Genomic DNA, 12628 nt, shown 5'->3' with positions numbered 1-12628 from the left:
TGTGGTGAACACAACACCTTGCTAGTGCTAACTCCATTTGTGGTCTTCCTAAGCATATCATTATAAACAAATGTGTTCGGCTTAGGAGCGTTACCATTTGGGCATTCATAGCTTAGATGCCCCTTTCTTCTACAAGCATAGCATATGCGGCCTTTGTTTGCTCTATGCTTGTTTTGCTTATATAGACATCTATCAACCTTGTGGCCCATCTCATTGCATCCATAGCATCTTCTTGTTGCAACTTGGGCTTCCTTTCTTGCCTCTTGGTACATTGGGCATTTCTTGGTAGGATGCCCTAATTTCTTGCTCATGAGACAAGCGCGTTGTCCATCACTTTTCTTTTGGTTGGCCAACTTGTTTGAGGCCTTTTGTTCGACCGCTTCACACTTGTCGGGCCAACTCTTGTGTGGACACATAGCCCACTCATGTCCATACAATCCACAACCATAGCACATCCCTTTTCCATGTTTCTTGCTCTTGGTTATGTTGGCCTTGCTTGAAATGTGATTCTTTTGTTGGGCTTTAGAGGAAGCAAGGTTTGAACCCTTCTCAAGCTTCTTCACCATGTTATCACGGTTATCTTGAGAAGGTTGTGCTTTCTCCTTACCCTTCAACCGAATCACATCTTTCTTTAATCTTTCCACCTCTTCTTTGAGCTCTATGTTTTCTATGAAATTTAGTTCAATCGAAGATTGGCTTGCTTGAGGAGCACATTCATTAGTACAAGAAATATTTAATTGAGATGGTGTACTAGTGAGTGAATGTGTGAGAGGTTGAGAAAATTTTACCGATGTGATCACTACCTCATGAGCCACCTCAAGCATGATGTTGATTCTACTACTTCATCATGAGAGAACTTTAGATGAACATAGTTTGCTTGTGGCACATTATACTTGCTTGATAGTTCATCTAGCCTTGCCTTGAGCTCCAAGTTTTCCTTATCTAGTTGTGAAACACTAGAAGAGGAGTTAGTAACTAAAGCATGCTCAATTGACAATTTTTCATGCCTTTCACTTAGAGCCTTTAGTTCTTCCATCTTGGAGATGAGAAACAATTCTTGCTTTTTAAGTGATTTCTCTTGCTTCTCAATCTCTTCTTCAAGCTCATCATTCTTTTCAACTATCTTCATGATGATGAACTTATCTTTAAGGTTGAGATGATCAAGGTTGTAGTTGTCTTCAACTTCAACATCACTCTCATCTTGATCATCTACTTGTGCTTTCTCCTTTTCTTGATCTTTCTTGTTACTCTTCTTCTTGCTTTTCTTGGCCATGAGATACAAGTGATGAGTATCATAAGATATTGAGGTTGACTCATCACTTGGTCACCACCGGGCTTCAGCATCGTTGCAAACAACTACTTGCTGCTCTACTGCCTCGGCCATATCAGACACGTTCGGTAGACATACCTGTGTAGGCCGACAGCAGGTCATGCGCTGCTTGCACTTCTTGCTCTGGCTCGGCGCTCTTGAGGTCTTGTGAGGCTTCTTCGCTGTATGAAGACACAATGGACATACTTTCCATTGACTCAATCTCAAGTGCATCATCACATTTGGATTTTCCATATAAATCAAAAAGTCTAGTCCAAATGAGATGAGCACTCTTCGGAGGTGGTTGTCCATTAAAGATTGCCTCATCTTGAACCTCACACTTAATGTACTCAAAATGACATTAATATTTTGAGCATTGAGTTGCACGCATATCTCTTTCTCTTTTGACAAATTTTTGTAGTTGCTCCAATTAACTATAGGAAGAGGTATGCTTGCATCCACAATATGCTCAACAAGAGGGCTAATATCTCTAAAAGCATTGAGTACATGAATTGACCAAGGTAGGAAGTTTGAACCATCATTTTGGAGAAGCACCGGCTCCAACTCGATAGGCGTCGACAACCTTTTCTCACGGCGGTGAAGCTTTAGGTGAGAACCTCGCTCTGATACCAATTGAAAGGACCTAGGATGCCGTCTAGAGAGAGAGTGAATAGGCATTTCTAAAAATTAACACATTTAAATACGGAAATGATTAGTAAAGGGAGTTTTCAAAATGGAAACTCGAAATAAATAGTAATACCACCTCTCACAAATTAGACACAGAGTATACAAGGTACAAAAAATATATATAGAAGCTACAACCCTGCAACACAAAATTAGAACGGAGAACAAATATATTCAGCACAGGCAGCAAATACCGGACGTGTCTGGTATACACGATTTCTGTAGAACAGCCCCAAACTTGCTCCTTTCGATTTCTATCTTCAAGTCAAACTGTAGGTACCTACTAGAGATGACAATATACATAGAGAACCTGCGCAAGAGCTGGAGCAACACAAATATCAAATAAAATGTGAATTGAGACACGATATTTGTTTTACCGAAGTTCGGACTCATTCGAGTCCTACTCTTCGTTGAGGGGGCTACGGGCGACCCAGCGAAGGTTAGCCCTAGAAGGTACCACGAAGGTCACTCTAGCCAGAGTCTTTTCCAACTCCTTTTCCTCCTTGCACTAGTTGATTCTGAGGTGGTGGAATCGACCGTTACAAACTTTCCGAGGCACACCACAATCTCTCAGGTGCTCTTCGACGACGCCTAACCGTCTAGGACCGAAGAGTCCAAGAGTAACAAATGCAAATCACGAGATTGACAATATGCACAAGTGTTCAAGTGGTGGCTTGCTCTCTTTTTCAAATTCTCTCTTAACCCACAAATGGATTTTGCGATTTGGATCACACACTCGCTAAGAGAGGGTTTGGGGAGTTGGCAAGGCTCAAAAACGTGTATGTGTATCAGCAGAATCAGCAGCCTCCAAAGGTGCAGGCTTGGGGGTATTTATAGGCCCCTTGAAAAACTAGCCATTTTATAGTCATTGTCATACCGGACATACTAGACACGTCCGGTATGACTTATACTGCGCCAACGGTAACTAAGTTACATTGATGTTGTGAGGCGTTAGAACTCCCGATGAATGCCGGAATTTTCGACCGTCGGAACTCCCGACCCTCAGCACATTTGAAAACCAGGGCAACTAAGTTAAAGTACGTGAGGTGTCGGAACTCCCGATGCATGCCAGAACTCTCGACCATCGAAACTCTCGACACACGTCGGAACTCTCGACCCTCAAGGCTTTTGGAAACTAGCCGTTGGCCTTTGGTCGTCCATACCGGACACGTCCGGTATGACCACCACAGTGAACTCTCCAGGTCAGTTAAGCGCGAGACGTCGGAACTCCCGACCATTGCTGGAACTCCCAACAAACCAACCCGAGATCAACAACATTACCATTGCTAGACAAATACCAGACACGTCCAATATCAATACCTACCAAACCAGCAAAAAACAGATTAGCTCTTTTGTCGCTCAAACACTCAAAACTCATATGGGTTGGCTTGAGCACTTATGAATGATTATCTATCAACATGATGCATCCCTCTTAATAGTACAGCATACCTATTAAACTCAAGATCAAAGGAAAAACGAATTTATACCACTTGAGTTGATCTTTTTCGAATTGACGTCGTGTCTTTAAATCTTCATCAAGTGAGGGTGTCAATATGTCAATTTTTAATCTTTTTACTTGAGCATAACCATCTTGAGCATGTGACTTGATTCCATTCATTAACTATGAATAACTCCAAATGCATCAAGTCACTTTCAACACTTTGTCCAATATAGATTTGATCCTCCACATCAATATGACCATCATAGCTTGATTAGTACCTCAACTAAATGCAAGTACTTTCTTTTTCACCCTAGCTAGGTTCTTTGGCCGTCAAGCCGTCGCTTGCCCTTTACCCTTGCTTAGTACCTCGAAGCCTTTTCTTGCTATCTTCATCATCTTAAGCCACCAAGTCACATCTTGTGTTGAATCATCCATTCATTTGTATTGTTATTTTTTTATTTTAATTTAGCAAGCTTCAAATATGAGACCATTCCATATGCAATCCCTCATGTCTCATCAACTAATTTTTACCGGGCTTGCTTTCACACAGTACATGGAAATCTCACAATAAATAAGTCTTTGCATGAATTCCATTTGCATTGTTGTTTTGTGCTTGAACTAGATTGTTTATACAACAACACATCATTTTGGCTTTCATTAAGTACCTGTAAGATAACCTATTACCTGTCCACACTTAACAAACGGGTTAGACCTTTAATCACGTTGTCATTCAATCTTCCAAAACCCACTAAAGGGCTAGATGCACTTTCACTTAGGCATCTTGATCCTTTCATACATGACTATCTAGTAGATATGCTGGGAGGAAGGAGGAAAAGAAGAAAGGTGTCCCGACAAGTGGTGGGTGAGAGGCGGAGAGTGGTTGCCTCACCCCCTAATATTTGGAGGGCTTCATCTAGCACATACATTCAATGAAAAACAACATAGACTTATGATGGGCAAGGCACCATAGATATACTCTTAGCGCAACATTGAGGCTAGACATATAACTTTCTAGGAAGTACCCCACCGAGAGCCTTGTATGCCCTTTCCAGATTGCACTAGCAGATAGGGATGTAAGCAGATTAGTCCATGAACCAATATATAAACTTAATTTTATGAGTTGCTTGTGGCAACCCATAAAATTAAATTTATCATACGTTGGTTCGTGAGCTAGCCTGCTTGCATCTGCAGATGGTTCCTCACCCACCCTCACGACAAGATGGCCAGCACCGCATGTACTGTGCTCGGATGCTCGGAACATACGAGCGTCACGTGTACGTGTCCGTACATGGATAGGACGCCCTCCATTATAATTATAATGATGCTGGGCTTACTCCGACGTCGTACTGTATCAGGTTCATGATACCTCGTCTCCAATGATCCGACTTGTCACGTGATAGCGTATATCTACAGTGGTTTGTACATCCTAAACTAAATTTTCTAGTGATGTGCACACAGTGCGCGTGTATGGATACTGGACCCCCCCCCTAATATGCCGTTGTGCGATGTGCGCTGCAAAGGCGAGGAGAGATCCATGCATGCGTCCACGTCCACCTGGCTCAGCTCACTTAGCTGCATCCGACTTTGACTGCGGCACCCCATGTGGTCCAGATGAAGAGAGCATCATAATACATCATCATCAGTCTCACTCTCCCCTCACCTCCAGCAGGGGTCAAGGGCGGACTGTCAAGTAACTATTGCATGGCGAACATTTGCAGGTGCCTCAACAGCAGCGGCGCCCAGATTTTCCAAGACATTCCTTTTCACTGATGCAAAGGTGGGTTAAGGTTGATGCACGCACCACTGTGCGGCCTTAAACTCCCGGCCCGGCGTCGCTCACATGGAAAGCTAGGCGGTGTCGGCTCACCAATCTGCGTAGGGGCACTGTCGCCACGAGGCTACACCATCTTGGACACCTGGCCGATGCCAATCTACCTCGAAATGTTACCATCTTGGGGCCAGATAGATAGGATGCGAGGAGAAACCGGTGGAAAATTCGAAACTCATAACCAGCCCCTGCATGACATTCGATGGTGAGAGACTTGAACCTGAGTAGGGACGATCGATCGATCGCCTTGGTGCGTAGTACCAGTACAAACATGTAACAAGAACCCATACGGGCGTGTGCGTGCTGCCAAACGCGTACGGACAGCCGCTAGCAAGGACGCGCAATGATGCCGGACGGGCGGGCGGGCGGGCGGGCGGAAGAACGGAGCTCCCTCGCTGCCTGCCATCCGTCCCGTGGCAGCGGAGGGAACAGGGAATGGATGTCCGGACTCGCCCCCGTCCGTCCGTCTGTCCGTCAAGCCCAGCGACCCCCATCTTGCTGGCCGCGACAGCGACCGCCCGGAAACCCGATCCGTCCAGTCGCGCGGGGAATCATAAATACGGATCACCGTGCCCCCAGCGCCCCGCTTCGCGCTCAGCACCAGGGCGGGAGAGCGACGGCGCCGACGCCCGCCCGCGCCAGCTCGCACTGCGCGTGCTACATGACCCCGCCCTCCGTCCGACATGGCGCTCGCAAGCGCGCGCCGCCAGCCAGCCTGTGCACGCAAGAGAAGAGAAAGCATATGTACACTCCATCGGTGGTCGTGGGTCGGCCGCCGGACGATCAGACCAGACCGGCCGGCGAGGCGGCACGGGCACGGGCCGTGCGTCCATCCGGACGTCCGGATGCTTGATTGGCTCTGAGGGCGCGTACCTTCGGATCCAACAGTGACAGTGGATCCCATCCACGTGAGATCTTCATGGGCGAAGGGGAAGCCGTTTAATGGCGCAGAGTTACAACGAGTCTCCATGATTGTCTGGTTATCTGTGCCCTGTCAAGTCCCGCATCACCATTACTTCGCCGAGAGCAACGGGCGAGACCAGGCTACCACCACATGGCAGCATGGACCGATATGTAATGTAACCAGCAGATAGACTGTACTGTACTACTCCTATGTAAATATGAGATTTTTCATCGACAACTACTACCAACAGGTTGTAGATTAGCAGCCTGATCGGTTGGCTGGTTCGTTTCATTGCTGGTTCGTGAAGAAGTACTGCTGGCTGGTTTGAGTAAAAATACTGTTCTAGCTGAAAATTTACGATCGTTTACGACAAGCCACAGCCAAACGAACAGACTCTCTAGATATCATAAAAGAAAAAGGGGCCACCACAAACAGCAAACCGCGTACCTGATACTGTGATGCACATGCAACACTGGAAACCCATCCTGCCACTGCTCCCTTCTCAAGAATTACCTGTTCAAGACGAGCAGATTCAGCAGTCAGACATTAAAAGAGCAATTCGAGCCAAAACTGAAGTGGGAATGCACAAGGCACCAGCGGATGACACTGTGCGTCCCGGACAGTTATGCTCGGTGTGGTTGGACCTTTCCAATCATATATTAAATGGCTAATCATCATGCAATTAACATGCCGCCATCTTTTAAATCAAGGGAACAGCCTACAAAAGAGATCTAGCAGCCCCTACACAGAGCATGCTAAGACCGGGGAACAATTATGACGCAGCACCAACAATGATCCCCGACGAAAGGCTACAGCGCCTCAAGACGTTCCAGTCAGGAGCTTGCTTAAATCTGAGATGACACTCCTCTGCACGCATGTGATCGCGAGGACCGAACCAACAACATGAGAGCTGGGCGCGCAGTCCTCGCAACCATCACAAGATCTCAATCCGTGTGAGTCATGATATTCTGGAAAGGGTCACAAGACCAAACCTGCTGTCACCTCTGAAAGCGAACAAGCCTGGTCATCCAATAAGGAAAGGGCTGATGGAACCAGATGGCGAGGCTGTTCATGGCCAGAACCAGAGCAAAGAGTAACTTTTCACGGCAGACACTAGGAGGTACATGAGATACCAACTGGAATACGATGATAGATCCGCTCCAAAGATAACATGGTGATCTGACTTCTTGTTTCCGCTTCCGTGATCTGTCTGTTCATTGAATTTCCCTGAAATCATAGCCAAACATGTCCGTGAGAACATTGTTATGGGAATCAAACAACATCATGGCCAAAAGAACTAACCAATGGGAAACAAGCAATGATAATTGTATTCCTAGGCATAAACGGAAAGATAAAAATGTCACTCCATGATGCCATAGCAATGCAGGATACATAGTTTGTTTTCCTAAGTGTTATAAAAGATGCACACCCAAAACTAGCCTCCAGCTATCAGAAATGTATAGTTTGATCTCCGCATTGAATGTGAAGGCTAGCTGCTCTAGTGTCAATAAAAACTATTGTGTTGCACTGTTTTCCTTCCTGGAGCAAACAGAACAGGGAAAGCTAACACAACAGAAGCATGTCCTTCAAATGATTACTATTTTGATATCATCTGAAAATGACGCACGCTAAACACAGTTGCAAAATGCCAAAATGAAACAGTTTTTACCAAGAGAATGCTCTATACAACTCTAAAAGTGCCCTTTACAAATTATGATCCTAGAGGCTAGTATGCTTAAACTAAAAATAAAGTAAAGGGTCAAATCAAACACATGTATCAGATCTTTAAAAAAATTAAATCAAAGCAAGTGTTTTTTTTGGACACCAAAGCAAGCGTTAGGCTATTAACAACCTCTATTCTGGATACAGTATGGGTCATATGGGTGCATAGCGCATAACAAACTATGCTGAATGGCTGGTTATCATTTGCCCATCACATCTTACATAATGCTAGATGCGTGATGGCAACTGAGATACAAATAAATGGACAGGTTGTAATATTTCGATACAGCTCTGCTTAAGGACTTCTTTGAGACCTTTGAACAAAGACTTGGACAAACACATGCTACATATCCAGCAAAATATATATAAAACTAACAGGAAGGCATGTCGTATCATGTTCTAGTTACATCGCTCAAATGGCCTTCTGACTGTATGTCTTTTCCATGTGTACACTGCAAATAGCATCTGCAAACGGTTGCGGAACATGCATCTGAGCACAAACTCATCAACAAACAGCACAACAGAAGAAAAATTGAACCATGTAGAAGTAACTTCAGTACATGTATTTGTGAACCATGCACTTTATATATAATAACTGCACCCCCAAATACTCAAGCAGTTGGGGGCCAAACAAGTCGAGAAAATTTTTGTAGTGACAAATTATATGAACCATATCAGTTCCCAGAAATTCCCTATCCTTCACAAGCACTGGTGGCTATCTAACTAGCCATTTAGCCAAACCTGGGATCGATGCATGACAAATAGCATTTCCTAGACCAGAACAATAATCATAGAATTATAACTGACTGACAAAGATGTATCTCATATTTGAATCATGTATATCAACAATTATATTTGAATCCTACTTAGAAGATACCTACTTAGAAGTAAGTTATACAATTATATTATCCCAACCAAGTTGGAGTAGATCATAGAACACAAGCTTTAAATGCAGGAAACAAACAGTTGCAGCAGTAATAGCGATTAACCCTAAGATGTGATACTTAATGTTTCTACAGCTATGCCATCAAGATTGCTGAATAAACATAGGCATAGGTCCAAGTTTCAATCAAAGGACAAAAACTTTGACACCATATAACAACCATATACTCCTCACAAAGACTTCACCACATGAGGTAGCCAAGTTATTGCATTGAACAAATCAAAAGTTAGTGAATACAAACATCACTTCTAATCATGGACAGAGCACTGCATTTCTCGCTCCATCACTTCAAGAATCAAGACTGCACTTTGCTGAAGCTCTTATACCTACAAAAGTCATGACCTATTACAACAACTAAACTAGTTCAGCTACGACCAACCACTAATACCAAGCCCCCAAAACAAAACAAAAAAAAATCGGAAAACAGCATCCCCAAGGCATTATAATTAAGAACCCTCAACCACATAGCCTGAGTGTATAAATTAGGACTGACCACAAAAGAAAAAAATTATATTTTTGTAGTTTGCACAAACAAAGAAACAAAGAACATGCACCTTTGAGGCAATGTTTCACATTCTTATAGTGCCACTTATGCAGATGCAGGAAGTAAAGGAACATGATAAGCATCAGATTTTTTGCCTTCTTGCAGTTCTTTTATGGTTTCATTCAATCTGGTCTGACTGCAATTGTCCCGCTTCATGTAAATGGTCTAACCTAGATATGCAAATTCACAGCCAAGCAAATTTTGAACCAGGTTCATGCACCAGCCTCTAATTGTTATCCAGGCAAAGTCAACAGTTCCAGTAGTAGGTTGCAACTGACAAGGCCATACAAGCATTTATGATATGATAGACCTTTTGTGAATCCATGACCAAGACCTCTTACAAGCATCATCCAACAGTTGTGGACCTCTTACAAAGCATCATCCAACAGTTGTTCGTTCAGTTAAGCAACAAATTTCAGCCATATCCTGCACTCTTGTGAAACAATGCAGCAAGTAATTTCAAACTCAACATATAAAACTGAGATATGGACGCCAACTAGTCAGGACCCAGGAACAGGAGATGGACCTTGATGCAAAGTTATCATGAGCCTTTATATAAGATAAAACCGCTGAATATCAAGTTGGCTTCATGCATCCTCAAGTTGCAGCTTGATTGTTCACACAAATCGTTCAACTAGGCACAGATCTTCATCATTTTCTACTACTATAGCTCATCGTAAGACCTAACAAATATGTTAACATCAATCAGTAACCTTATGGTCAACCCCACATCCAAATTTAATAAGCCAATCATATTGTGCGACTGTTACTTCAGCATATTTACAAAATAAGCAGCCAAACCCTTTTTTTCTTGTTGCTCTTGTTTTGAGTACGAGTGTCAAAGAAAAAGGAGAATAGGACACACATTCAATATATTGCAACAAACAAAGAAACTAAATGATGCTTGAGTTGGTAAAGGTAATCTGTGAGGATGCTAACACCGAAAATTGATAAAGACTGCAGGTAGAAGAACATAATTATAACATTGTTACAAATGGCTTAAAATTTAATCCTATTGTAAAACAGCCTGCAGGTAGAAGATAAACTTGTCAGCTTGGGGAAACCCTCTGTAAGCTTAAGCTTCCTTATTCTACTATACATGTACAATTTAGCCTCATGGATGGAGAAAAACACCAAATTCTGAAGCAATTAAAAATTTTCTATACCTCAAATAAAATAGAAGCAAAATTTACCTGGAAAAGAGGAGATTGCAGACAACCTTGACATCATCGTATAAGGCAGTTTTGTTGTTTAAAGACTCCAACAGTAGATGTGTCATAATCTACTCATCTATCAACAAACAAGTATTGCAGCTTTGTTGTTGTAGCTTCAATACACCTTCCAGTAATTTGTGCAATCTGATGTGATTGCTCCCAGGGCATAGGCATCGGAAGTGTACACTTTGAGATCAGAAGCGTCGAAAGCCTATCTGTAAGTTGCTCGAAGAAGCATTGTTAACCTATATTGGAATTACCCAACTGCAACCAGTTCTTTTCTTCAATGATCCCTGGTTGATTGTATCCCTTACTTGTTCAACAACATTCCACCTTTCTGAAGAAGCATTTAGGTTAGATACTGCAACAAGATTTGATGGTTTCCCTTGTTCCAATCTAAGAAGAGACCTGGAAGCCAAATCTTGGATTTCTTCGTTGCCGTACTTAACAGAGGCATCCAGAAGTGCTCCCCAGACACTAGGGCCTGGCTCCACACTCATTGACTTCACAAAATCCAGGGCATGGTAAACATGCCCAGATCGGCCAAGTAAATCAACCATGCAGGCACACATCTCCTCGGTTGGATGACCATGGAGCTGTATGTATTAAGGCCCTTCAACACCAAACCCGAGCGGCAACAAGCTGAAAGAACACCAAGTCTGATTATGCTGTCAGGTTTTACCCCAGAGGAAAGCATCTGATCGAACAAAGCAACTGCTTCGACACCCATACCATGAATGCCATAACCCAAAATCATTGCACCCCATGAGATCACATCTTTGCACCAACTGGTACCATCAAAGATCCGCCTTGCATAATGCAAGGCCCCACACTTTGCGTATGTATCAATCAAAGCATTGTTCAGTGACACCTCAGCGCGCATCATCATTCTCACCGCAAAAGCATGCACCTGCTTCCCCTCTGCCAAGCCCGAGAGGGCCTCAATGGCCGAGAGCACAGTGATCAACGCGATCCTGTTTGGTGGAATGGCATCAATCAGCCACATCGCCCGGAAACAATCCACTGCATCCTCAAACATACCATTCTCCATGTACCCTCCGACCATGGCAGTCCAGGAAACAACATTCCTCCGTTCCATCCTGTTGAAAACCGTTCGGGCAGAGTCCGGGTGGCCAACCCTGCAGTACATGGACACAAGGCCGCTGCTGACATGGAAATCATCCTCCCCGCACATCCCAGCCCTGACCGCGTAGCAATGCAGCTCCCTGCCCCAGTGCGCAGACGTGCACGCGGGCAGCACGGCTGAGACAGTGAACCGGTCTGGCGCGCACCCGTCAGCGACCATCCGCCGCACCAGGCCCCACACGTCGTCGGGCGAGTGTGAGATGAGGGTGTTGTAGGAGGACGCGGTGCGGGCGGGCATTTCGTCGAACAGGCGGCGCGCGAGGCCCGGGCAGGGGACGGGTGGGCGTAGGTAGAGATGGAGCAGAGAGTTGGCGAGGATGGGGTCCGCGTGGAGGAGGCCGAGGCGGAGGGCGAGGGCGTGGAGGGCGGCGGCGGCGGCCGAGGGGAGGGACGAGGTGAGGGCGGAGAGGGTGAAGGCGTCGGGGCGGCGAAGCGGGAGTAGGCGGCGGCGGAAGAGGTGGAGCGGGAGGTGCGCGTGGGACGGGTCCACGGAGGCGGCGAGCGCGGAGAGGAGGGAGTTGAAGACAGGCAGCGGGATGCCGACCGGGTCCGCGAGCACGGCCGCCAGTCGGGAAGCCACGGGCGCCGGAAGCGGGTGTATGGCGTAAGCCACGGCAGGCGGCCGAGGCCTGGCGCCCTGGCGGTACGAGGCGGTTGGATTCTTTTTTTTCCCCGAATCTGGTTGGGTTGGGCGAAGAGTCGGGCCGCGTCGGGGGAATGGAAATGGAGCAGGCCGCTTTTTCAGTGGTAAGTTCCTCCCCAGCGCTCAGCGCGTGTGAGGTACACTCCAGCGGGCCTGACGATGGGGAAGTTCGGAAACTCAGACCCAAAGGGAAGCGGAGATGGCAAAAGCCGACGACTGGTGAGCTCAAGCTGAATTAACAGCGATAAGC

General features: G+C 45.4%; 1 pseudogene; it reads right to left on the bottom strand.

Annotated features, from left to right (window-relative positions):
- Positions 1-5527: 5527 nt before the first annotated feature.
- LOC136543775 (pentatricopeptide repeat-containing protein At3g12770-like) overlaps positions 5528-12628 on the bottom strand; it is a 28807-nt pseudogene continuing 21706 nt past the window's right edge.

The sequence above is a fragment of the Miscanthus floridulus genome, chromosome 3, assembly GCF_019320115.1.
Source record: "Miscanthus floridulus cultivar M001 chromosome 3, ASM1932011v1, whole genome shotgun sequence".
Lineage (NCBI taxonomy): Eukaryota > Viridiplantae > Streptophyta > Magnoliopsida > Poales > Poaceae > Miscanthus > Miscanthus floridulus.
The sequence above is the reverse complement of the archived record's forward strand: the minus strand, read 5'-3'. Positions and strand labels throughout refer to the sequence as shown.